This window comes from Dasypus novemcinctus, chromosome 28 (genome assembly GCF_030445035.2).
Source record: "Dasypus novemcinctus isolate mDasNov1 chromosome 28, mDasNov1.1.hap2, whole genome shotgun sequence".
In the NCBI taxonomy this organism is placed as follows: domain Eukaryota; kingdom Metazoa; phylum Chordata; class Mammalia; order Cingulata; family Dasypodidae; genus Dasypus; species Dasypus novemcinctus.
In genome coordinates, this window is record NC_080700.1 from 44,906,201 (window position 1) to 44,931,709 (window position 25,509).

Genomic DNA, 25,509 nt, shown 5'->3' on the forward strand with positions numbered 1-25,509 from the left:
GTATCCTATAAACCTAGAGAGATTAAACCCAATCTAAATAAAATTGAAACCATTATAGTTTATGCAAGGAATGTTCTTTTTTCCTTCCTTCACAGGAGGCTAAAACCTCTTCTTTTATCCTATAAAATTATAAAATTGTGAATAACCTTAAAAGCATACTGACTTCTAGGTTTTGGAATATACTATAATTGTTTCATTTGTTTTAGTTATGTTTAGAAAAGTTCTTTCCATACCTCTCAAGGACTTTTCCCTTACTTACTGCAATTTGATAATGGGATTATTAACCACCCTTATTTTAAGGCTGTTAAAAGGTCTAAATATTTGGGAAGCAAATGTGCCTCAAACAACTGAGCTCCTGCCTATTGCATGGGAGGTCCCAAGTTTGGTTCCTGGTGCCTCCTAAAGAAGATTACAAAGACAGTGAGCAGATGCAATGGGGTGGCGAGCTGATGTAACAAGAGACACAAGGAGGAAAACATAATGAGAGACATAACAAAACCAGGAGTGGAGGTAGTTCAAGCAATTAGGCATGGGCAGTCCTGGGTTTGTTCCTGGTGCCTCATTAAAAAGGAAGATGAGCACACAATGAACAGACACAGGGAGGGGGTAGGGATAGATAAATAAATCATTTAAAAAAAGTCCAAATGGGGTAATTACAGGACAAATTATATTTCTTAATCCCCCAGCCAGGAGACAGAGTTTTAATCAGTCACACCTCATCCTTTCCCTATAGTTCTCTCAAAGAGAAAACACTGGGGGGCTGGGTAGGTCAAAGAGCTTAGGAAAAACTTTTCCTCTTTCCTAATAGTTTTTTTTTTTAAAGATTTATTTATTTCTCTCCCCTTCCCCACCCCGCCCCCGCCCCCGCCCTGGTTGTCTGTTCTCTGTGTCTATTTGCTGTGTCGTCGTCTTCTTTATCCGCGTCTGTTGTTGTCAGCAGCACAGGAATCTGTGTTTCTTTTTGTTGCATCATCTTGTTGATGTCAGCTCTCCATGTGGGCGGCACCATTCTTAGGCAGGCTGCACTTTCTTTCTCACTGGGCGGCTCTCCTTACGGGGTACGCTCCTTGTGCGTGGGGCTCCCCTACGCGGGGGACACCCCTGTGTGGCATGGCACTCCTTGTGCGCATCAGCACTGCGCGTGGATCAGCTCCACACAGGTCAAGGAGGCCCGGGGTTTGAACCGCAGACCTCCCATGTGGTAGATGGACGTCCTACCCACTGGGCCAAGTCCGCTTCCCCCTAATAGTTTTTATATTCAGATTTCTATAGGACCTTTCCATCCTACTTAAACCTATTTTGGGCTCCAGAAATATTCATTCACATATATAAGTACATATTTAATTTTTAACAATTTGAATAGAACTCTTTTAAGAATTTTCACTTGTTAATTTGATATTACTATCCCAATGTATGCAGATATACACTGAGAATAGGGAGACACAAATAGGGCGTTAGACATAAAAATAACTCACTAAAGTTACTTATAATTTTCATTCTCTTAAAAAAGAAGTTTAACTGTAAAATAACATTTAAAAGATATCTTTGAAGGCTATTTCTCATTAATCTGCACTGTGACCATGCAGTTCTATGCAAGGATTTCATTCTTTAGTTATTGGCTTATAACCAATTTCCCCCCAATGCTTTAAAATACAATTTACAACACTTTTCTTTACTTCAGAGCTTTGCTTACATCCCATTTCTACTTTGACAGACCTTGGATAAGAAACACTAATTTCAGTATATACTCACTGAGGTCATTGAAGTCCCAAGGAAAACTGTTTTTTTCTCATGACCTGCTGCGTTCAGAATTCTTGATGCTCAGGGTGGGAGGTCCGCCCACTCTGCAGTCCTTAGAGGTAGCAGGACTCTGGCAGCTGCTGGACTGGAATAGTGGACATCCAACCCAGATGGCCAAGGATTCCCACCATGCAGCTCTTTCCTCAAAGGTTGTGGGGTCCCTCTGGGCTCTTGCCGGAGTTGGTAAGTTGAGTCCACACTGTTCACCGTTATCCAGTGTATAGCAGGTGAACCCCAGTTGGACTTACACTTCCTAGGCATGAGCAGACGGTCTTTGGTGGGGGTTGGGCAATATTACTTGCCTCCTCGTCTCCCAGCTTGGCTTGCCAAATAGGCTAGCAGAATGCTCTGGGTTCTGGCATGTGTTGCATAAAATAATTTAAGTGGCCTGGTAACTGTAAGCTTCTACCCCAAATAAACACCCTTTATAAAAACAAACGAACAAACAAAAAGAATTTAAGGACATGTCCTAGGGTAGGCAAGGGAGTAAAGAGTTTATTAAGAAACAAGAGAAGAGTACACAGTCTGAGATGCGTATATAGGGGCGTGCTGCAGGGTGAGATGCACACGTGGGGCCGGGCTACGCATTTTAAGACCTTCCCCTACCCCCTTCGTAGTGCTGGGAGGGGCCAACTGTTTGCTATTCTGATTGGCTGCCTTATGATCCCGCCCCCCTTAGCTCTCAGGGACCAATGGGGAGGCCTGTTGGTTGGAGGTATCTGAGCCTTCCCCTTGAGCCCAGAAAGAGTTCCAAGTGGGACCTCATGGCCAGGGTCTTTCTGGCTTTCCCAGTAGCAGGGGCTTCCAGGTGGGGTCTCATGGCCATGTTCCCTGCCAGTCATGCTCTCTGCTGGTCACGTCCTCTGCCGGGTCTCAGCTGCCTTCTCTCTTTCCCTATACTAACCTGCCTCAGTTGACTGTGACAATGAGATACCATTTCACATCAATTGAGATGGCTAAAATAAAAATACTGACGATCCTAAGTGTTGCCAAAGAGGCAAAGGAACAGGAACACTCATAACTTGCTAGTGTTGATCTTGTTATTTTTGTGTATAATAGGAAAATTAATTATGCTGGAATTGTTTAGTATTGAGATTTTTGGCATGGTTGAAAAGAAATGCTAATGTAAGATTGATGAGGCTATGTAAAAACCTGTATCCCTAAATTTGAATTGGAAATATCGGTATGAACTCATGATGTATATGATCCTAAACAAAATAAATAATTTTCTGCTCTCTGTCCACCAAAAAAGCCTCGACACAATGACTAATCTGGCAGTAATGAGCACACTCCCTTCTAGATTATGGGGTCTCTAAATTCCATTTACCACTCAAAGGAACCAGGGCTCTTTGGAAAAATAAGTGCTTCCAGGTCTGAGGCAAGACAGGTCCAAGATGAGCCTGCAAATTTTGCCATACCAGAAAGCAAAGAAGTCATTAAATGCTGCTAGAATTAGGTCAAAAGTACTGAAGAGCTAAGGAGGACAAGTGCTCATGGACCACAGACTGAAAAATTTCAACATCAGTAAGAATGAGAACTGCAATGTGTGGATCCATAGGTTCATAACAATACAAAAATCGCCCTCATTGGCCCTCTCTGAAGGATGATAGGGAACGAGCTCATTATTATTATTATTATTATTATTATTATTATTATTTTCTGGGTGAGTTAGTCCAGTAATTCATTCAGGCGGGGAGGGATGAGAAATTGGAGAAAATGACAGATCATGGGTCCCAGGTAGAGAGGAGGAGCTGAAAAGTGATTAAGCAGGCTGATTTATAGACTACAATTCCCCATTATAGATTATAAATGCCCAGATTTTATTTGTGTGGCCATGATGGCAGAGGAAAAACCCAGCTCATTATTTTGCAAACCAATAAATGAAAGGAAAGAATAAAAAAATCTAATCTGTTTTTCCCCATAGAATCTCTACCACAGAGTAACTAAATAGTAGACAAAGGAAAATTTCTCTTTGTAGAAGTATTCTAATTGATAAATGAAGAAGTGGCAAACTTAGAATATTCTGAGGCAGTCATCATCAGAGGCTGATAATGTCACAAAAAGATTGACATTATGTATGTCCTGATGAAGTTGTCTTGCCAAAAAGGAATGTAATTAACCCCAAATTTTATTAAGCCTCTGGGTCTTATTACTGATTAAAAGAAATATAAGGGGACAAAGAAACATGCCAAATGATACCAGAGAGATGAATAAAACCTAAATGATCCTGTTTCATCAATAAAAAAATTCAAGGCAAAAATAAAAAGAGATCAAGGATAAACCATAGGTTGGATGAGACTTAAGAGGCAACTGATTTGAACGTGTGGGTCTTATTTGGATCCTGATTTAGGTAAACTATAAACAGAGTTATAATTGGAGACAAGTGCACACAGAGTGGATTTGATGATATTAAGGCATTGTTAATATTTTTAGCTGCGATATTGATATTTTGATAATGTATTAAAGAAAATAGTTGTTAACTTTTAGATAAGGAGTTGGCAAAGCACAGTCGGCGAGAGGTTCTGGCGCTTAGGCTCTTTGAGTAAACGTAGCTTGCCTGGAACAAAACCATGCCCAATTGTTTGCGTATTGTCTGTCTGCTTTTGCACTACAATGGCAGATTTGAGTAGTTGCAACATAGACCTGACCCTTGACAGAAAGAGTTTGCCAACCTCTGTTTGAGAGATATCAGTTGAAACGATATAGTACCTGGGGTTTGCTTCAAAATAACCTAGGTAGAGAAGAATGGGTGGTGATATAGATGAAACAGGATAGACCACGTATTTACAATTGTTGAATTTGGGTCTATCATTGTGGTTCATTTTACTATTCTCTCCACATATATGTATTTTTGAAAATTTTCGCAGTAAAATATTTTTAAAATAAGGTAAATCTGTAGTTACTTACCTGAAAATATTTCCACAATATCCTGCTAAATAAACAAAGCAAGTTATAAAATGGCACGGCATGATCCTATTTGAGTTTTAAAAAGTATATTTATATTTTATATATGTCCTGGTCAGTGTTCTCAGAGAAACAGAACCAATAGGATATGTGTGTGTGTTTGTGTGTGTAATGAAATTTATTTCAAGGTGGGGCTGGCAGGTCTGAAATGCACAGGGCAGGGCAGCAGGCTGGGATCCCAAGCAGGAGTTGATGTGGTCTTGAGGCAGAATTTCTTCTCCAGGAGCCTCGGTTTTTGCTCTTAAGACCTTCGACTGATTGGATAAAGCCCACCCACAGTTTTGGGGTAATGTCCTTTACTTAAAGCCAAGTGAATATAAGTGTCTGCTAAGTACCATGGAGGTTTGATATTATTTATGAATTAAAATACTTGATTCTGTTTGCAAGCTGGTCTGTTGTTCCTTTAGGTCTTATACCCTTTGATTGTGTCAGATTCAACTGAGACGTCTTTGATTAAATTATATTAAAATTAGGGCTTTGATTGGACCTGTCATTAGGGCATGCAGGGTTAAGTCTCCGCCCCCTTGGGCTGATAAAACAGACTTTCACAGGAAAGTAGACATACGGAGAAGAACACAGAGGAATAGAGACAGCTCGTTAGACGTGGCAGAGGCCCGGAGGAGCGAGATGAGCCTTATGCCAGCCCACAGCTGAGACTGGAAGAAGCTGGGACCATGGAGCCTTTGAGGAAGAGGAAGGCTGGACCCTGGCAGACACCGGCAGCCATCCTGCTCCAACACATGGAAATAGACTTTGGTGAGGGGAGTAACTTACACTTTATGGCCTTGTGACTATAAGCTTCTACCCCAAATAAATGCCCTTTATAAAAGCCAGCAGAGTTCTGGAACTTTGCATCAGCTCCCCTTGGGCTGAGACAAGCACCTTCCCAGCAGCACATAAGTTAGTGCTGAGTGAACTGGCCCCATGGCGTAAGCAGGTCGACACATGAGACTAATCACCACTAATGTGAAAACTACATGCTGGGCCCTCACAAGAGGGGGTGGCAATGGGTGGGGTGGGAAACTGGACTCTTGAGTTTTTACTTTATAGAATTCTGTTCTGTTTGGTATTTTTCTTAACAATGCGTGTATTTTATTTTTTTTAAAGATTTATTTATTTATCCCCCCCAGACAACGGTCTGCTCTCTCTGTCCATTCGCTGTGTGTTCTTCTGTGTCTCTTGTAATCTCATTAGGTGACTCTGAGAACTGATCCTGGGACCTTCCGGAGTGGGAGAGAGGCGAGTGTTCTCTTGTGCCACCTCAGCATCTTGGTCTGCTGTGTCTCTTATTCTCTCTCCTCTGTGCCTCTTCTGGTTGCATCATCTTGCTGGGCCAGCACTCCACGTGGGCCAGCACTCCACGTGGGCCAGCTCGCCACATGGGCCAGCATGCGCTCACCAGGAGGCCCTGGGCATCAAACCCTGGACCTCCTATATGGTAGACAGGAGCCTATCTGCTTGAGTTATATCTGCTTTCCTGTGTTTTGTTTTTATAATAATTCTTTAAAAAGTTAATAGATTGTATTGCAAGTTTTCTACATTCTCAGTTGAATTCCAAGTAAAATTCATGACTAGCTCCTGATAAAAGATTTTCCAAAGACATTTTGTGGACATTAGTCTTTTTTCCCTGGTTATTGGCCAGCATCTCTTGAATATATATATATATTTTTTAAAGCTTTATTTATTTATTTAATTTCCCCCCCTCCCCTGGTTGTCTGTTCTTGGTGTCTATTTGCTGCATCTTGTTTCTTTGTCCGCTTCTGTTGTCGTCAGTGGTGCGGGAAGTGTGGGCGGCGCCATTCCTGGGCAGGCTGCTCTTTCTTTTCACGCTGGGCGGCTTTCCTCATGGGCGCACTCCTTGCGCATGGGGCTCCCCCACGCGGGGGACACCCTTGCGTGGCACGGCACTCCTTGCGCGCATCAGCACTGCGCATGGCCAGCTCCACACGGGTCAGGAGGCCCGGGGTTTGAACCGCGGACCTCCCATATGGTAGACGGATGCCCTAACCACTGGGCCAAAGTCGGTTTCCGAATATATTTTCTGTTTCAAGGAAAATCCCACATTACATGTCCTTCTTCTCTAGAGCCGAAGGCAGGACTTCCTCGGCAGGAACACACACCTGTGGCCCCAGCTCCGAGAGCTAACTGGGCCCTGGGAGCCGCTGAGGCCGTGTGGGGTCCATCTATGGGGGGCTGCCTCCTTGGGGCCACAGGGGCTGTGGTGTGATGCTCAGAGGGAAAGTCTTAGGTTTTACAGAGCAACCTTCACCATGGGGCTGGGTCCTGGCAGAGTTTCTGTAAGCCCCTTGACAAAGAAATTCCTTTTTTTTCCCAGATAGCTACTGTTTATTTATTTCTTTATAAATTGATTTTTATTTACATTTTATATAAATGGAATCATACAATGTTACACAATGCATTTAGTTCATAGTAGCACAATCATATGGCATTTGTCCTTTTGTGTCTGGCTTGCTTCTTTCATCCTAATGTCCTCCAGGTTTATCCACGTGTTACCGAATTCTATCTAGGTTCCTGGCGACGCTGCAGAAATGAATTTCAAGAGCACTTGGGTGAGTTAGACCTGTAATTGATTCAGGTAGGGAAGGAAGAGAAATGGGAGAAAATAACAGAGCAGGGGTCCCAGGTAGAGAGGAAGGGGACGAAAAGGGATGAAGGGGGCTGATGTACGGGCTACAATTCCCCGTTATAGATTGTAAGTCCCCAGGTTTACTTGCGTGGCCACACAAAGAGGGCAGGAAACAGGTCCAGAGGCAGGAGAGCAGGGCGAGAGAGCGAGCTCAAGCCTCGCGGATGGCTTATAAATTGCTAATTATCCCACCCCTTTGCTAATGGCAGGGGAGGGGGCTCCAGCTGCTTGATTGATTACCCACCCGTCAATCCCTTAGTGAGGACCGAGTGATGAAGCTCCTAGAGAACATCTGGGCTTTTCCTTGTTCCCAGGAAGGAGTCTTTGTTCTGGGGAGCAGAATCCCGGAGGTGGGGGTCCCCCAGCAGCCATCTTGGGGTTCCTGATGTCCAAGTGGACTCTCCACCAGGTTCCAGATCCGTCTATTAATTCCCTATCTTACTAGCCGGCTTCACATGTTGTCACATGATTTACGATGTCATTTCTTCTTACAGCTGCATAATAGTCCATCATGTGAATACACCACAGTTTATCCATTCATTGGCTGATGGACACCTGGGTTGTTTCCAACTTTTGACAACTTGCGAATAACACCGTTATGAACATCAGTGTGCAGATGTCTGTTCGTGTCACTGCTCTCAGTTCTTCTGGGTATATACCCCGTAGTGGTATTGCAGGGTCACATGGCAAGTCTATATTCAACTTCTCTAGGAACTGCCAACAGTTCTCCACAGTGGCTCTACCATTCTACATTCCCACCAACAGTGAGTAAGTGCTCCTCTCTCTCCACATCCTCTCCAGCACTTGTAGTTCTCTGTCTTTTTAATAGTGGCCATTCGAGAGGTGTGAAATGATACCTCATTGTAGTTTTGATTTGCGTTTCCCTAATTATTAGTGACGTTGAGCAATTTTTCGTGTGCTTTTTTCCATTCGTATTTCTTCTTTGGGCAAATGTCTATTCAAGTCTTTTGTCCAGTTTTTAATTGGGTCGTTTGTCTTTTTATTGTTGAGTTGTAACATCTCTTTATATATCCTGGATATTAAACCATTATTGGACATGTGTTTTCCAAATATTTTCTCCCATTTAGTTGGCTGCCTTTTATTGTTTTTGACAAAGTCCTGTAAGGTGCAAAAGTGTTTAATTTTAAGGAGGTCCTATTTATCTATTTTTTCTTTTGTTGCACGTGCTTTGGGTGTAAAGTTCAGGAAACCACCACCTACTACAAGGTCTTGAAGATGTTTCCCTACATTTTCTAGTAGTTTTATGGTCCTGGCTTTTACATTTGGGTGTTTGATCCATTTTGAGTTGATTCTTGTATAGGAAGTGAGATAAGGGTCCTCTTTTATTCTTTTGGTTATAGATCCCCAGTTCTCCCAGACTGTTTTGTCACATTAAGATGGACCTGGTAGGCGTATTAATCAGCCAAAGGAGCACTGATGCAAAATAACAGAAATTGGTTGGTTTCTATAAAGGGTATTTATTTGGGGTAGGAGCTTACAGTTACCAGGCCACAAAGCATAAGTTACTTTCCTCATGAAAGTCTATTTTCACATGTTGGAGCAAGATGGCTGCCGACGTCTGCGAGGGCTCAGGCTTCCTGGGTTCCTCTGGGCTCAGCTCCTGTTTTCTCCACAAGGTCAGCTGTAGACTATCAGGCAAAGAGCTGTCTCTTTCCCTGGGGCTCCAGCTTCAGCATCAAACTCCAACATCAAAACTCCAACATTAAAAGCCCCCAGCTCTGTCCTTTGCCATGTCTTTAATCTGTGAGTCCCCATTCACTAAGGGTGGGGACTCAACGCTCAACTGGCACAAGAGGTTTACATGATTACTTCATCAAGCAAACCTCTGAACCCAATAGAATCTTTTATGCCTGGAGGAAAAGATCAGTTTACAAGCATAATCCAATATTTCTTTTTGGAATTCATCAATAATTTCAAACTGCTACAGTAGGTTTGTCAAAAACCAGTTCGGGGAAGTGGATGTGGCTGAAGCAATTGGGCTCCTGCCTACAACATGGAAGGTCCATGGTTCAGTTCCTGGTGCTTCCTAAAGAAGACAGTAAGCTGGTTTGACAGGCAGGTGCAGCAAACTGACAACAAGGTGATGCAACAAGAGACACAAGAAGAAAAACATAATGAGAGACAACAAAGCAGGGAGCAGAGGCTTCTGGTGTCTCCTGAAGAAGATAAGCAAGACATCAAGCTGATGCAATGGGCAGGCACAGCAAACTGATGCACAAGATGATGCAACAAGGAACACAAGGAGAAAAACATAATGAGAGACACAAAAAAAGCAGGGAATGGAGGTGGCATAAGTGATTAGGCACCTTCCTCCCACATCGGAGGTCCAGGGTTGAGTTCCTGGTTCCTCCTAAAGAAAACAAAGAAGACAAACAGACACAACACGTGTAAACAATGAGGGGGTGGGGAGAAATAAATTAAAAAATACAAACAAAAACAAAAACAAAAACAATAAAACCCCAGTTGGCCATAGAGGTGAGTGTTTATTTCTGGACTCTCCATTGTATTCCACTGATTGATGAGTCTATCTTTATGCCAGTACAATGCTATTTTGGCTACTGTAGCTTTGTAATATGCTTCAAAGTCAGGCAGTGAAATTCCTCCCATGTCATGCTTCATTTTTAACTGCTTTTTGGCTATTTGGATGCACTTTCCCTTCCAAATAAATTGGTAATTGCCTTTTCTATTTCTCTAAAATAAGCTATTGGAAATTTGATTGGTATTGCATTGAATCTATAAATCAGTTTTGGTAGGATTGACATCTAACAATGTTTAGTCTTCCCATCCATGAACACAGAGCAACTTTCCATTTGTTTAGGTCTTCATTGATTTCTTTTAGCATTGTTTTGTAGTTTTGTCCATATAGGTCCTGTACCTCTTTGGTTAAATTGATTCCTAGGTATTTGAGTCTTTTTGTTGCTATGGTAAATGAAAAATTTCCCCTGATTTCCTCCTCATATTGTTCAGCCCTAGTGTACAGAAACATTACTGATTATTGCTGATTATTGCATGTTCATCTTATATCCTGTCACTTTGCTGAACTCATTTTATGCTCAAGTAGCTTTGTAGTAGACATTTCAGAATTTTCTAAATATAGGATCATGTCATCTGCAAATAGTGAATGTTTTACTTCCTCTTTTCCTATTTGGATGCCTTTAATTTTTTTTTCTTGCCTAATTGCTCTAACTAGAACTTCTAGTACAATGTTGAATAACAATGACGACAGCGGGCATCCTTTTCTTGTTCCCAATCTCAGAGGGAAAGCTTTCAACATTTCCCCATTGACTATGATGTTGACTGTAGGTTTTTCCTATATGCTTGAATATTATATTGAGGAATTTTCCTTCTATTCCTATATTTTGAAGTGTTTTTATCAAGAAAGGATGCTGGATTTTGTTGAAAGCCTTTTCTGCATTGGTCGAGATGATCATGTGTTTTTTTTTTCCTTCCATTTGTTAATGTGGTGTATTAAGTTGATTCATTTTCTTATGCTGAACCAGCCTTGTAATATCAGGAATAAATCCCACTTGGTTGTAAGGTATAAGTCTTTTGATATGCTGTTGGATTTGATTTGCAAGTATTTTGTTGAGAATTTTTGCATCTATGTTCATTAAGGAGACTGGTTTGTAATTTCTTTTCTTGTAGTGTCTTTATCTGGCTTTGGTATTTGGGTGATGTTGGCTTCATGAAGTGCGTTGGGTGATTTTCCCTCCTCTTCAACTTTTTGGAAGAGTTTGAACAGAATTGGTGTTAATTCTTTTCTAAATGCTTGATAGAATTCACCTGAGAAGCCATCTGGTTCTGGACTTTTCTTTGTCATAAGATTTTTCATGATGGATTCAATCTCTTTATAATGTAATTGGTTTGTTAAGTTCTTGTATTTCTTGTAGCATCAATATAGGTTGTTTGTGCACTTCTAGAAATCTGAGTTTGGGTGATATGTTCTGTAAATGTCTGTTACTTTTAGTTAATTTATCATATTTTTCAAGTTCTCTGTTTCCTTGTTGATCTTCTGTCTAGTTGTTCTATCTAATGATGTGACTGGTGTGTTGAACTTTCCAAAGATTATTGTAAAGATATCTATTTCTCTCTTCATTTTTGCCAAGGTTTGTCTCATGTATTTTGGGACAACTTGCATAGATATTGATATTGTTATATCTTCCTGGTGGGTTGTACCTTTTAGAAATATATCATGGCCTTCTGTATCTCTTATCAATTTTTTGCATTGGAAGTTTGTTTTGTTTAATATTATTATAGCTACCCCTGCTCTTTTTTGGTTACTATTAATATTTGTGTGGAGCATATTTTTCCAAACCATTTACTTTCAACCAGTTTGTATCCCTGGGCCCAAGGTGAGTCTCTTGTAAGCAGCATATGGATGACTCATGTATTTTATCCATTCTGTCAACTTATGTCTTTTGTTTGGTAAGTTTAATCCTCCACATTCAATGATATTACTGTAAATGCATTATTTACTACCACCATTTCAATCTTCATTTTTTGTGTGTCAGATCATATTGTCATCTGTCTTTTTACTGTTTTGGTTATCCTTTCTGCTAATCTTTCTTCTATACTCTCCTGCAAGCCTCTCTCTCCTGTCTTTTTCTTTCAGGTTTTAAGGCTTCCTTTAATATTTCCTGCAAAGGTGCATCCTTTTTTTATGAACTCCCTTAGTTTGTGAATATTTTATACTCACCTTCATATTTGAAGGACAATTTTGCTGGGTAAAGAATTCTCAGTTGGGGGAAACGGACTTTGGCCCAGTGGTTAGGGCGTCCGTCTACCATATGGGAGGTCTGCGGTTCAAACCCAGGGCCTCCTTGACCCGTGTGGAGCTGGCTCATGCGCAGTGCTGATGCGCGCAAGGAGTGCCCTGCCACGCAAGGGTGTCCCCCGCGTGGGGGAGCCCCATGCGCAAGGAGTGCGCCCGTGAGGAAAAGCCGCCCAGCGTGAAAAGAAAGAGCAGCCTGCCCAGGAATGGTGCCGCCCACACTTCCCGTGCCGCTGACGACAACAGAAGCGGACAAAGAAACAAGATGCAGCAAATAGACACCAAGAACAGACAACCAGGGGAGGGGGGGAAATTAAAATAAATAAATAATAAATCTTTAAAAAAAAAAAAAAAAAGAATTCTCAGTTGGCAGTTTTTCAGTCTCCTATATTTATCATACCACTATCTGCTTGCCTCCATGGCTTCTGATGAGAAAGCCACACTAAGTCTTACTGGACATCCCTTGTGTGTGATGGTTTGCTTCTCCCTTGCTGGTCTCAGAATTTTCTCTTTATCTTTGACATTCGACATTCTGAGTAGAATGTGTCTTGGAGTAGGTCTATTTGGATTTATTATGATTTGGTACATGGTGCTTGGACACACAAGTTCATTTCTTTCATGAGAGTTGGGAAATTTCAGCTATTATTTCCTCAAATACTCTTTCTGACCCTGTTCCCATGTCTTCTCCTTCTGTAACTCCCATGATACGTATGTTGTGTTTTCTGTTGTCACTCGATTCCCAGAGCCCTTGCTCAACTTTTTCCATTCTTTTCTCTCTCTGTTCTTTTCTTTCTTTAATTTCAGTTCTGCTGTTGGTATCACTTATCCTTTCTTCCATCATTTCGAGTCTGCTGTTTTATGCCTCTAATGTGTTTTTTAAAATTTTTATTTTATTGTATTTTTTTAAGATACATAGATACAAAAAATGTTGAATTAAAAAACATTAGCCTCCCTGGTGCCTAGAGATTACTACCCAGTGCCAGCTGATGATGTAACTAGAAAAAGACCTTGAGGGAAACGGACTTTGGCCCAGTGGTTAGGGCGTCCGTCTACCATATGGGAGGTCCGCGGTTCAAACCCCGGGCCTCCTTGACCCGTGTGGAGCTGGCCGTGCGCAGTGCTGATGCACGCAAGGAGTGCCGTGCCACGCAAGGGTGTCCCCCGCGTGGGGGAGCCCCACGCGCAAGGAGTGCGCCCGTGAGGAAAGCCGCCCAGCGTGAAAAGAAAGAGCAGCCTGCCCAGGAATGGCGCCGCCCACACTTCCCGTGCCGCTGACGACAACAGAAGCGGACAAAGAAACAAGACACAGCGAATAGACACCAAGAACAGACAACCAGGGGAGGGGGGGAAATTAAATAAATAAATAAATCTTTAAAAAAAAAAAAAAAAAAAAGACCTTGAATAAAAGGGTCAATTCAGACCAGCAGAATATCTTAGCCTTCATGTAATATCAGGTGTTAAAAACTGCTTTTTGACCTTGAATAAAAGGGGGAAATGGAAAGGACAAATGAGTTTATCTGGCTATCAGTCTCCAAAAAAAGAGTCGGGAGGTCATCAGAGGGGTCATGCTTATGCACACCTCAGCAGGGCCCCAGAGACAGCCAAAGCAGGTACAATCCCAGGTGCTGGTTCTCCTGAGGGCTACAGAGACCCACAGGTTCTATGGTCATGGCATATGGCTCTGGAGTTCAGTGCCGTGTCAGTTGACCCTCTTTGGAGTTTGTTCCTGAGTGTGATGGAGTTGGACTCAAATGTGACCTTTCTACACATGCCTCTTCTGTCACTTTTACTGGACCTGTGGTTGGCACTGGGGTTGGTGTATGCTCAGGAGACCTGAATCTCTGGACTGTCCATGTGACAGCCAGGCCCTGAGCCTCAGCAGACTTGCAACTCCTACTTTCTGGCTTATTGGACTTACCCCGGCCAGTGAACAGGGAGGTGAAGAAGGTCAACCACCACACCAGGGAGGCAAGAGAGCCTACAACTGCAAGTGGGAGAAATGCATCCATCATCCATGTGGAATCTAAGTCCCCTCTTGATACAGAAGTGGAGTGGACATAACCATCCCAGGGTCCATAGGATGGAGGAATAGAGTATGGATTAGAGTGGACTTACTGATATTCTGCTATGGAACTATTGTGCTTAGTAATGGAAGAAATTGTAGCATTGATGAGGAGAAAGTGGCCATGGTAGCTCTAAGGGTAGGAAGAGGGAAGAAGAGATATGATGTGGGGGCATTTTTAGGACTTGGAGTTGTCCTGGGTGGTACTGCAGGGACAGATGCTGGACATTGTATGTCCTGCCATGGCCCACTGAATGGACTGGGGGAGAGTGTAAACTACAGTGTAAACCATTATCCATGTGGTGCAGCAGTGCTCCAAAATGTATTCACCAAATGCAATAAATGTCCCATGATGATGAAAGAGGTTGTTGATTTGGGAGGAGTGGGGTGAGGGGGTGGGGGGTATGTGGGGACCTCTTATATTTTTCGAGTGTAACATTTAAAAAAAAAAAAAGAGGAAAGCCTGAAAAAAAATAATTGTTAGTGTTCTCAAATGGTAACTGGTATGAATTAGAAAAATGCCAAATAAAATTCCTGCACTGGACCACCCATAATATATATATATAAAATGTAAGAGGTTCCCATATACTGCCCCCCACTCTTCCCACATCAACAACCCCCTTCGTCACTGTGGCACATCCATTGCATCTGGTGAATACATCTTGGAGCACTGCTGCACCACATGGATTATAGTTCACATTGTAGTTTACACTCTCCCCCAGGGCATTCAGTGAGTTATGACAGGATATATAACGCCTAGCATCTGTCCTTGCAATATCATTTAGGACAACTCCAACTCGCAAAAATGCACCCACATCACATCTCTTTCCCTCTCCCTGCCCTCAGCAACTATTGTGGCCACTTTCTCCGGATCAATGCTACAGTTTCTTCCATTAGTAGTCACAATAGTTGTATAGTAGAATACCAATAAGTCCACTCTAATCCGTATTTTATTCCTCCATGGAGTGGACATCTAATGTGTTTCTTTTTTCCTTTTATTTATTTATTTATTTAAAATAATAAATTTTTTTAAAAAGATAAATAAATCACAAAAAAAGTTACATTAAAAAATATAAGAATTTCCCACATACTCCACTTCCCACCTCCCCACTCCTCTCACATCAACAACCTCTTTCATCATTGTGGCACATCCATTGCATTTGGTGAATACATCTTGAGGCACTGCTGCACCACATGGATAATAGTTTACATTGTAGTTTACACTCTCCATCAGTACATTCAGTGGGTTATGACAGGATATATAATGTCCAGCATCTGTCCTTGCAATATCATTTAGTGTAACTCCAAGTCCCAAAAATGTCCCCACATCCCATCTCCATTTCCCTCTCCCTGCCCTCAGCAGCTACCATGGCCACTTTCTCCAGATCAATGCTGCAGTTTCTTCCATCACTAGTCACAATAATTCTATAGTAGAATACCAGTAAATTCACTCTAATCCATATGTTATTCCTCCATTCTGTGGACCCTAGGTTGGCGATGTCCGCTCCACCTCTATATTGAGAGGGGGCTTAGATCCCACTTGGCTGATGGCAGCGATTCTCCTGCTTGGAGTTGTAGGCACCCTTGGTTCCCTGGTGTAGTGGCTGACCTTCTTCACCTCCCTGTTAGCTGACCTGTGGAAGTCCAACAAACCAGAGAGTAGGAGTTGCAACTCTGCTGAGGCTCAGGACACAGCTGGCACATGGGCAGTCCAGAGATTCAAGTGTCCTGGGTACACACCAACCCCAGTACCAACCACAGGTAGAGTAAAAGTGACAGAAGAGGCATGTGTAGAAAGGTCACATCTGAGTCCAACTCCATCACACTCAGGAACATGAATTCCCAGGTAGTGTCCACTGATAAGGCCCTGAACTCCAGAGCCGACTGCCACGATCGTAGAACCTGTGTGTCTGCACAGCACTCAGGAGCAGCAGTACCTGGGAGAATCGGGAGGTCTTCAGGGGGGTTGTGCTTATGCACGCCTCAGCAGGGTCCCAGAGACAACCGAAGCAGATACAATCCATAATGTGTTTTTGACCTTACCTGTTGTATCTTTCATTCCTATGAGCTTGGTTACTTTTCTATTTAGGATTTCAAAATTTCCTTTGGGCTCACTCAATGTCTTCTTGATGTTGTTAATCACTTTAGCCATAATTTGTTTCAACTCATTAGTTTGATTTTGGAAATTTGTGTGCATCTCATTAATTTGTTCTCTCAAGTCCTTTGTCCATTTTGGGGCTTTGATATATTCCTTTTCTTGGCCATGTCTCCCATTTTCTTAGTCTGACTCGTACTTTTTTCTGATGCCTAGGCATCTGACTAGGATGTCATTTACCCAGATGCTCAATTTCTCTCTTTTACAGAGACTTAGTGTTGGGAGGCTGTGCGTTACTGCTGCTCTTTGATTCTTGGTTCAACCTGAATCATTAGGATTATCCCTGTTAGTTGCTAAAACTGGGCTCTGGCCCCAATACTGGGCTGAAGACCCATTTCCTGGGGCCTTGGGGGGAGGCTGGAAACAGCCTCTTATTTAATTTCCTCACATGCATTTCCTTGGCCTGCCAGCAGGCGGTGCTCTTTGACAGCCCTCTCCGTTCAATGTTTGCTGCAACGTGGACCAGATCAAGGTGATAGAAGGAACCTGCCTGGAGGCTGAGAGCCTGGAATTCAAACTTTCTCAGAGATAGTTCTCCAGCCTTCGCTGGCAGCCCCTTCTTTTTCCTGAGTAGGAAATAATTCTGCTTCCCTCCGTGTCCCCATCAATCCCGTTAGTAGAGAAGGAGATTGGGGGTCGTCCATCTTTAGCCACTGGCTGGCTCTAAGGCTAACATGCGCGGCCTGCCCGGCCTGGACAGGTCTGGACATGGACGACCAGATGGTGGGTCAGAAGCTGGGTCCCCTTCGGCTGTGTCCCCCCTCTCCCCTTTCCTGGGGGGGTGGGTCCCTGGGTCCCCTTTGTCTGTAGCCTCTGCCCGAGGCCTGGGGGCTCTGAAGTTTATGGTGTGGGGGGCCCGGCAGGAACAGACGCGGCTTTCAGCGCAGTTTTGTGGTCGTGGTTCTTTTCCTTTGTCCCCCTCTCCTCTGGGCAGTATCCAGCCTTGTCTGGTGTCCTAAACCCTAGAAGATTTTTTTCCAGCTGTTTCAGCCTGTCCTCTAGCTAGTTTTCAATTCCTTTTCTTTCTTTTTTTTTTTTAAAAAAAAACCCCAGTTGTCTGTTCTGTGTCTATTTGCTGCGTGTTCTTCTTTGTCTGCTTCTGTTGCTGTCAGCGGCACGGGAATCTGTTTCTTTTTGTTGCGTCATCTTGCTGTGTCAGCTCTCTGCGCATGCGGCGCCATTCCTGGGCAGGCTGCACTTTCTTTTGCGCTGGGCGTCTCTCCTTACGGGGTGCACTCCTTGCACGTGGGGGTCCCCTATGGGGGGACACCCCTGCATGGCAGGGCACTCCTTGCGCACATCAGCACTGCACATGGGCCAGCTCCACACGGGTCAAGGAGGCCTGGGGTTTGGACCATGGACCTCCCATGTGGTAGGCGGACGCCCTAACCACTGGACCAAGTCCTCCGCCCCTTTACTTTTTAAGCATGACTGAGCGGTACTTCTCTTTGCGACTGTGGATTCTGAGCGACCTTGTTATGTGTTGTCTTTGTAGGTTATCGAGGCTGCTGTTTCCTCATCCCTTCTCCATCTACAACATCACAGCAGGTGCTTCCTGGGTATTTGCAGGATGATGGAATGCAGGGGCGGGTCCAAAGTGCAGGGACATCGGGAGCCACAGCACCACCGAAACCACAGGACGGAGCAGCTCCCGAGAGCGCAGCTCGCCCAGGACGCGGAGCCTGGCTGGGTGGGGTCAGGATGGGCGCCAGGCTCCTGCTTCCGGAACACGGCTCCTTCCATCGCTCCGTCCAGTGTCCTCAGAGGATGCTTCGCTGCCGGCCAGGGCATAGACACGGAGCAGAAGGGAGGCGAGAGCAGGGTACGCGCGAAGTGCGGCTCTTCCGGGCTCGTTTCTTATTTTTCCAAGCATTGGAATTTCATCTAAATTTTCTTCTGCACCACAGGCTTTCAAAGGCAGTGGCAACATTATGTTTTTTGTCCCGCTACCACCAAGTACAATGTCTTCTTTTTTTAAAAATTTTTTTCCTCTCTTTATTTTTCCAAGTACAATGTCTTGCAAAACATTTTTTTTCCACATGAAAATCAAGGCGTTAGGTCACTTGAGAACAGCTTTTCCCCAAGAGTTCAGCAATTCAGGCAGATTTCTTGAAAGGAGGAGGAAGCGCTGGCGTGCCTGCACACCTGTTCTTCCATCGCTAGCCTTCTGCTTCCAGTCCTTCCAGCCTGGAGTTCGTGATGAATCTTCCGTAAGGCGGGACGTGGAAGCCGTCACGCTCTTCGCCACCCAGCCCACGAGGGAGGCTCGTCGGAGAGCAGCCGTGCCTCCGGGACAGGCGGCCTGTGTCAGAAAAGCAGGAGGCGGCAAGGAGCCTGACGCCCAGGGACGGGCGACGGCTCTCCTGGACCAGGGTCTGACACACCCACCATAGGCGCGAAGGAGAGGGAGGGGCAGGATGTTCTCAGCTCCTGGTCTGGCAGGTTGCTGGTCCTTGTGGTTTAGATTCTGAAGTAACTGGATAATCTCAAAGAAGGCCCATCTTGGGGGAGAAGTTCTGAGAAAAGCTGTTGTCTTGAGAGGCCGCCTTCATGTGTCGGTTCCACATGCTCTTTAGTTTCCTCTAGACCTATCGGGCAATTCATTAAAATGCCTTTCTGTGCACCTGCTCCTTGGAGGCAGAGTCTCTTGCGTTCTTAAAACATTCCTCTACAAATCTTTTCAGAGTCTCGGGCAGAGCATTGTGGGAAACTTTGCTCCTTTCCTCGAAAAGACCCTGGCCACCTCTGACAGATGGAGGCACGTTAATTGACTCTAAAGCTACTGAATAATAAAAACTCATGAAACATAAATGCACTCAGAGAGATAAGCTTCTCCACAGCAGCCCATTCCATCGTATTTTCCTGATGGCCTAGCTAATTTATGATGGCAATTCCTCTTAATTTTCTGTTACGGGGAATTTGTTTCTTTCCCTTCTGAACGTGCAGTACGACTTTTTGTGGCACGCATAAGGGAATAGGAGGAGCTCAGACACCGAGCCGGCGGCAGCCACCATCCTGAACGGGCCCTTGGGTAGAAGCTTTGGTAAAATTTAATCAGGAGGCTGACGGTAGGGCAGGAACAGTTTTGATTCGAGTCTCTACTTAAACCCAGAGTGCAAGGAAAGGTATTAGCCGTCAAAGGTGAAAAATGTGGGGGAAACAGGGCATTCTAAAACATAGACTTGGAAAATAGATTGACACCATTTACAGCCAGACCCAAGTGAATTAGACAGCTTCTCATCCCACTGATAAGTGTGCAACATTTGCCATTTATAACCTAAATATCGTTTGGTAGATTAGGGAAGAGAATAGCCATAGGAACTGAAGGAGGAAAGGAAAATATCATTGCTGCTTTGGTGGAATACAAAAGTTGGAATCCAAACTGCCCAGCCATGGGAATTTCCTTTGTGGAGGAGAGAACAGAGAAGGGCTAACATTCCCCCAGGGGCTACCCTGTCAAAGAAGGCTAAACAAACAGAACAAAGAGCATGAATAAAGGGTATCCTTAAAACCTAAGAAGCCTGTGAAACGTGGTGCAGTGGAAAGAGCAGAGGCCCAGACTTGGAAGACGTGGGTTTGAGTCCAGCCCACCTGGTCCTTGGCTCGTTATTTCTTTTTTAGGTTTTATTTTTTATTTATTTCTCTCTCCTTCCCCTGCCCTTGTCTGCTCTCTGTGTTCATTTGCTGTGTGTTCTTCTGTGTCCACTTGTATTACCAGGCAGCAGTGGGAAACTGCATCTCTTTTTTGTTACGTCATCTTGCTGCGTCAGCTCTCCGTGTGTGCGGTGCCACTCCTAGGTGGGCTCAGTTTATTGTGCGGGCGGCTCTCCTTGCACATGGGGCTCCCCTATGCGGGTAACACCCCTGCGTAGCACAGCACTCCTTGTGCACTGCAGCATTGCGCGTGGGCCAGCTCACCACACGGCCAGGAGGCCCTGGGTTTGAACCCTGCACCTGCTATATGGTAGGCGGACGCTCTATCCGTTGAGCCACGTTCACTTCCCTTTGGTTTGTTACTGAACTTCAGTTTCCCACGTGCCCAGCAGACGTGAGCTGGAATAATACGCTCGCCATGGAGAACAGTGAACGGCAGACCTGGCTCCTGCTCCAGGGAGCTCTGCAGGCCTCCATTTCCCCCATTTAAGCGCTGCCTGCATTTACTGCATTCCTCGCAGTGCACCGCCTTGTCTTATGTGATTCCGTCGCGCTTGTTTTGTCTGATGGGTCGTTCAGCAGCCCTTTGAGAGAGAGAAAGCCTTATAACTTAATTCCGCACAGCACTGGGGACACACGGCAGGTGAGGGGAGACGTTCATTTCCTCTCACCCTGAACACCCGACTTCAACTGCAATGGACCCTGAGCGCAGGGCTCTGGATCCAGCAGGCATCGCTGGAGGAGCCCAGGTTTGCGCCCAGCACACTGCCGGCCATGGAACCAGACGTTCTCCCCCGGCTTGCCACGCCGTCTTTTCCCTTGGTTGAAGTTTGTGGGTTTTAAGCTGTAACGAGATGGTGTGAGTTAGTGAGAGTGCGGTAATTTAAACGTAGGTACAACCACCGTGTTTGAATTACAGAAAGTGTGATTGCTTCGTCGTACTGGAGCTTGCTGGGGGATTGGAGTGGTGTGGCCGCCGCAGACACGAGCCCCCACGCCCAGTTCGGGAGCGGAGGGGTGGCCTTGGGCTCTGGCGGCAGGCCGGGCCCCACAGCCACGGCGGCTGGAAGCGGCCTTGGGAATGTGGACCCTTTCCTGCAAGCTGCCGGGACCCCCCAACCCCGCCCCTTGTAAACTGTTCTCTCTGGCCATGAGACCCTTTGATTGTACTAAATTCAGAGGTTTCACTTTTACTTGCTTAAATTAAGATTAGGGCTTTGATTTGGCCACATCAGTAGGATGTCGGGAATGTGGACCCTTTCCTGCAAGCTGCCGGGACCCCCCAGCCCTGCCCCCATCTGCAAGTGCTGCCCCCTCCCCGCGTAGTGAGCTGGCATGGGTCGGGCACCTTCCCTCGCTGTGCCCACGTGGGGGGAGGACACGGAGTTCGCAGGGATGTGCTGAAGTCCCTGCTCTGTCCTGTGGCCTCTTGGAGGGAGGAAAAGGGCCTGTCCCCAGCCCCTGCAGCCCCAGGCCGCATCTGCCCCAGCGCTCCCTCTCCTGCGCGTTTCATGGGGACAGAATCTCGTGATGCTTGGGCTCCTGTGACTGGCCTCTGACCCCAGCGTGTTTCAAGGTTCATCCACGTTGTCGTGCGTATCAGAACTTCTTTGTTTTTTTGGCTGAACGTTATTTGCATGGATGGACCACATTTTGATTAAACATTTGTCAGCTGGTGGGCATCTGGGTTTGTGGGTCAGGCTGCTGTGCGCATTTGTGTCCCGTTTCTGGGAGCATGGACGTCCCCTCTTCTCCGGCGGTGCTCCTGGGAGTGGAACGTGCTAGTTCCCGTGCAGCTCTGTGTCTCATCATTTGAGGAACTCCACAGCTATTGATCGCCAGTGTGTGCCAGGCACTGTGCTAATGGCAGGGATTCAGAAAGGAGCGAGATGGGCTCTTGAAGATTCTTAGTAATTAACGATTCAGGGTCAGCTGAGCAGTTAGGTGGGTGGTCATCTGTACTAGTCAGCCCAAGGGGTGCTGATGCAGAGTACCAGAACTCGGTTGGCTTTTAGAAAGGGTGTTTATATGGGGCAGCAGCTCACAGGTACCAGGTCCTAAAGGGCAAAGCCTGCTGCCACGTGTCGGAGCAGGGTGGCTGCCGGTCTCTGCATGGTCCAGCCTCCCTCTTCCTCTTAGTCTCCGTGGTCCCAGCTCCTTCCTTTCCCAGCTGCAGGCTGGAGGCTCACCTCTCTCCCTGGGCTCAGGGGCTCTGCTCTCTCAAGGCCAGCTCTAACCCATCAGGAAAGGGCGCAGTTCTCTCCCAGGGCTCCAGGGTCAACACTAAGCTTGCTCCTCTGCCATGTTGCTTTCTCTGTGAGCCCATCACGGGGGCAGGGACTCAACGTCCTATTGATGTGGCCAATTCAAAGCCCTAATCTTAATTTAAGCAAGTAAAAGTGAAACCTCTGAATTTAGTACAATCAAAGGGTCTCATGGCCAGAGGAACAGACCAGTTTACAAGCATAATCAGTGTCCTCTCCGGAATTCACCAATAATATCAAATGGCCATATCGTCCATGTCACACACACATGCCCTGAGTCAGTCGTCACATAGAAGGTAGTTTGTAGCACTGACCCTAAAGGTCGGGAATGGGAGATGCCAAGACTTCCAGGAAGAGCAGACCAGCGTGGGCAGCTTGGCTTGGACATGGGCCAGCAAGCAGGGGCTGCCTTGGAGGGCGCTGCGGGGCCTGGGGAGGGCCGGTCCCTTCTGTGCTTCCCACGGTGGGGCAGCCGTGGCCTGGCCTTGCCAGCTCTCTTGCGGGTTGGCTGGTGTGTGCTGCCCATGGCTGTCCTGAAGTCCTGCAGCCAGAACCGCAGGTTGGGGACTCGAGCCCCCCGGCAGCGCCCCTTCCGACACTGTTGCCGTGTCCTCGTGAGGCCGCTCTCCAGCTGCGGTCACCGAGGACCGTGCCACACGGCCCTCGCCGCCCCCTCCGGCAGGTGCTTGGCCGCGACCGTGCGGGGCTGCTTGGCAGGTCGTGGGTCTACTTACGTTCTTCTGTCCACGGAGGAGTCAGCCTGCAAACGACCTGCCCTCGGTGTGGGGGCAGCCCCAGCATCTGCGCCTGGGCAGAGGAGGACGCAGACGAGGGGGCTGGTGTAGATGCGGCGGGTACGGCAGGCCGCCAGAGAGTTAACCCATAATCCTCCTCCACGCCCGCGTTAGGAGAAAGCCCCTGCGTGCTCCGCGGGCAGCCCCCGGCTTGCCCTCTCGGCTTCTCCGTCCTCCGTTACCTCCACGGCGGAGGCTCTGCCTTGGAGTTTTAACCTACCCAGGCTGGTGCCAGCCAGGCTGGGTGTTCTCTGAAACCACAGCAGCCTTTAGTCTCTTTTCTTCCAGGCAGCTTTGTGTGTGAACCACCAACCAAAGAGCTCGTCTGTGCAGTTTTTTTTTTTTTAAATTTCTCTCCCCTTTCCCCTCACCCCATCCCGGGGTCTGCTCTCTGTGTCCACTTACTGCGTGTTCTTCTGTGTCCTCTTCTATTCTTGTCAGTGGCACCGGGAATCTGTGTCTCTTTTGGTTCCCTCATCTTGCAGCGTCAGCTTTCTGTGTGTGCGGTGCCACTCCTGGGCCGGTTGTGCTTTTTCCCATGGGGCGACTCTCCTTGTGGGGTGCACTCCTTGAGCGTGGGGCTCCCCTACGCGGGGGACACCCCTGCATGGCAGGGCACTCTTTGCGCGCATCAGCACTGCACATGGACCAGCTCCACACGGGTCAGTAGGCCCTGGGTTTGAACCGTGGCCCTCCTATGTGGTAGGCGGGCGCCCTATCCTTTGGGCCAAATCTGCTTCCCGTATCTGTGCAGTTTTAAGCCTGCGCACTTGCCTCTTTGCTCTGCTCCCTCAACCTAAGACGTCTGTTTTGAGGCTGTCTACAAGAGTGGACTTTGCAGCAAAGGTTAATCTCATCACCAGCCTTTTTTATTTCCAGTTCTTCATGGGGTGGGACAGTCTTATCCCCCAGTTTTCCAGCTCCCAGTAGCACTGCTTCCATTTGGGCCCGGAGGCAGGTGCCTGCAGGCAAAGTGCCTTCTGCTCTCCTCCCTGCACTCTGCCCGGGGCTGGCTTGCTGAGGCCGAGCTGCCTCTCCTAGGACTTTGTTGAAAGGGAAAGAAGCAGCCCGCATCAGTGTTCAATCGGGAAGTGGAATTCCCCGGCAGGAATGTTGCACGATTTGCTTGGTTCAGCGCAAAATGAAAATGCAGGGCCCCTGGTTAAAATTACTAAGAATTCCAAAATGGTGACAGCAGAGCGATAAACCACACACAGGTCCCACTGGAATGTGAGGTGACTGCACAGGTCCTGCCTCTGGGAGACACAAATGTGTGTAGATATGTACGTATATTATAAAGGACTGAGTTACAGGGATTTGGCCTATGCAAACAGCAGACATATAAATGTGTATATGTGCGTATATATATTATAAGTGACTTAGTTCAGGGATTTATGCAAACAGCAGGGAGCTGGCCAGCTGTGTCCGCAAGGCTGGGGTCTCTGACCCTGTAACTCTAAGTCCAAGAGGCAGGAAGATGGATGCGAAGTGGGGGAGCGGAAGAGTGAGCTGGACCCACAGGGTCCTTCTTTCAGCCTCTGACCCTGGGGGCAGGGTGTCCTGCAGACGGGGCCCTTTGTCACAGAGCTGAAGGTGCAGGTGGCCCAGGAGTGAGTGAGACGGAAGGAGGCCCGGGAGCGGCTTCCGTCCAGCGGCTGCCCCATGCCCAGGCGGTGAGCCAGCCGAGTGGGGACAGCAACAGCCTGCCTCCTGCTCTCGGAATCTCCCAGGGACCGCTCTGGTGGCCCACTGTTGGGGACTGACTAATATCCCCACACACGACGTGCCCAGCTCTCTATCGTCGTACCTGTGGGCACGAACACATTTGCAAATAGGCTGGGATTGAACCGGGACCTCATCCACTGAGCTGCATCCGCTCCCCTGAGTTAGTTTTCTCATTCGTTTGTGTTTTTAGGAGGCACCGGGAACTGAACCCGGGACTTCCCATGTGGGAAGCAGGCGCTCAACCGCTTGAGCTACACCCGCTCCCAAATGGGATCTTTTGAAGATGTTAGTTACGAGGCGCCCGAGTTGAACCAGGATGGCCTTAACCCACGTGACTGGGGGAAATGCAGATGCCCCAGGAGTCAGAAGGCTCCGGAAGGAGCGAGAGGGGCACGCGACAGAGCACAGCTGGCGCAGGACAGAACCGGCTGTGGGCGGAAGCGTGCCCTTGCGGGCGCCTTGGTCTTTTTTTTTTCTTTTTTTTAGATTTTTAAGACTATAGAGTTTATTCTTTTCTACCGTCCTTCATTTCCATTATCAAAGTTGTAAACCATGCTTGGAAAGGTGGTTGGGTTCCAAAGGGCTCAAAAAGTACTTGTTGATGACAATTTATCGTCTGAAAAAAAAGTCAATGGAAGATGATGGTTTGCAT